The sequence below is a fragment of the Alligator sinensis genome, unplaced genomic scaffold, assembly GCF_000455745.1.
Source record: "Alligator sinensis unplaced genomic scaffold, ASM45574v1 scaffold250_1, whole genome shotgun sequence".
Taxonomy (NCBI): Eukaryota; Metazoa; Chordata; order Crocodylia; family Alligatoridae; genus Alligator; species Alligator sinensis.
This window is the reverse complement of record NW_005841888.1, coordinates 1,748,418-1,750,851: the sequence shown is the minus strand read 5'-3', so window position 1 is coordinate 1,750,851 and position 2,434 is coordinate 1,748,418.

The following is a 2,434-nucleotide window of genomic DNA, read 5'->3' as shown; positions in this document are numbered from 1 at the left end:
CATCCGAGGCCCTGGCATGGCAAGCCTGGGCGGTTCGCCCGGGCAAGCCAAGGCCCGAGGGGGCTCCGGAACCGAGGAGAGCGTGGCATGGGGCACTTTGCTTGCTCGCTCCTTTCGCCACCGCGGTAGCAGCCAGGCCAGCTCCCTCCTCCCCCGCAGGGAGACATCTCGCTCCACCGTGGGGTGAAACACTGGGGTCAGCTGCAAATCTCCCCCGAGGCCAAGATCCACACCCTCTCCCCAGCCCTTGGCCCCTTCAGCAGGGCAGCTGTTTGGAGCTCAGATTGCGCCTGTCTCCAGGGCAGCGGCTAATCTGGCTGGCCGCACTTCACTGACAGCGTTTTGGAGGCAGCCTTGGCCCCAGGGCGGGCGCTAGTGTGGACGCCAGGAGGCTTCTGCTCTCCCCTGCCACTCACCTGGCCTCCAGCCCTCCCTGTGTACACGGAGATAACGGGACTGATCCCCTCCGGAAAGCGCTTGGCGGTGTTCAGATGAAAGCCTTTCTCTGCCCAGCAGGGCTGTGCATGTGTCTCAAGCTATATTTCCTCAGCACCTTGTGTTTTTCTATTTTTTTCCCTTGGGGGCCCTTGGTCTTTCCGCAGGGACACTGCGTGAATTGCCCTGCCTTGCTTGGTTTCTCCTTTTTTTCTGGTAAGGGGCATCTCTCTGCACGCGGTTTCTGCCAAATGAAGGGTCAGCTCCTTTTCCTTTATTTTGGTCAAGGATTTGGTCTAAACATCAAACGTAGTAAACCCCATAGGAGGGGGCCAGTGGCCCTGCTCAGAAAACGTCTCATCCTGCCAGTGTCGTAGACGTCTCGCATCCAGGAACAAAGCACGCTTGTATCAAGTGTGCTTCCTACCCGATGAGCAAGTGGTTTTGCTTTCAGTTTTCCATGTCGAACTTGTGCAGAATTTAAGTGTATCGTTTTGTAGGGCCGTGGTGAGGGAGGAGAAGGGGGTGTTTTGTTTGGGAGGGTTGTTTGTCTTTTAAATATTTGCAAAGGGACTCCGCAAGGCCCTTTCCGACAAGTCCTAACACAAGATCTGAGGACATTTGAACGTTCAAAACGAGCTCACAATTTACTTTTTGGGATCCTTTCAAAGGGGACATACTGGATTTTGGCCCTATTTATTTTCTTCAAGTGACCTCAGAAAATGTCTGAGAGTGCCTTGATATTGTCAGCCAAAGAATGCCTGTGAATAACTGGTCATCGAGATTTCACAATATAAAAAGTGTCTCAGACATCCGGTTCATTTTTCAGGAAGAAGGAAGGGAAGGAAGAAGAATAATGGCAAATTTCAATCCTTGCTGCCATGACAAACGTCTGTACGTATTTGGAAGACGCGAAGGACCAATGAGTAGCTTCGCAATTGTGTCTAGATAATTTGGCTTTGCCAAGCTGCAACACACACGCATCCACCATAGATCGATTGTAGTGAAAAGCTCCAGACTCTGCTCTTTCAGATGAAAACACAGGAGTAATTGCTGCATCCAGCTACATCTGCCTGTTTCGGGTCAACCACGCTCCTTTCCCATACTGCCCTCACAATGGTAAAAAGCCCCTGGACCTGGTAGAGAAAGCCCTTTGTGAAGGCTGAGTGAAACGGAAGCACTAGCAAATAGCAAGAGGGAAGAGGCAGCCAGGCGGTGCAGGGCACGTAGCGGGTCTCTCCCTGCAATTCCACGATGCTCAGGGATCAGGGACCCCGGCCGGGCCTGTCCCTCTGGCTCGTACCGCGGAGGTGATGGCCCAGCCCTGGGAAGCCGGGGCAGAGCGTGGGGCAATGTCCCGACTGCTCCTACGCACAAACCCCAGCGGGAGGTGGGCCTCGGCCACACGTTGTGACACCTGCTCTGGTTACTGCGCTGCCTGGCGCGGGGGCGGGTCGGCAGGGCTGGTTCGCAGGTACAGGAAGGACCGTATTCACGCACATGACTCCTGCCACAGAGGGTGCTGGGGTGGGCCCGGCACCGAGGCTATGTGCTGTCGTTCCCCGAACATGTCTGGCCTCGCCTGGGACCGCGGGGTGCTGGCCCTGACCGCGGGACCCCGCAGACATTTCCTGCTACACGCGCATCCATTGCCCTTGGCAGCGGTGCCGCAGGGGCCGGGCGCCGGGCAGGGGCCTGGCTGTACGCGCTTGGCGGCCAGCGAGTGTCCGCCGCGGGCAGGGCTGACTCCCCTGCCCTCCCCTCCCCTCCGCTCCCGCGGAGGCCCCCGCGCCGCCTCCAGCCCGCCCTCGCTTGGCAGGTGCCCTGGGGCCGGGCCAGGGTCGGCCCCGGCGTGGGCAGGTGCCCGCAGCGCAGGGACGAGGTCCCCTGATCACAAACCCAGGGCGCCGTTGTGCTGCGAGCAGCCTGGGATGGGGGGGTCTCCCCTGGCCGGCCCGGCGGCTCCCCGCGCCGGGGGGCTGTGCCCGCTGCAGGCCGG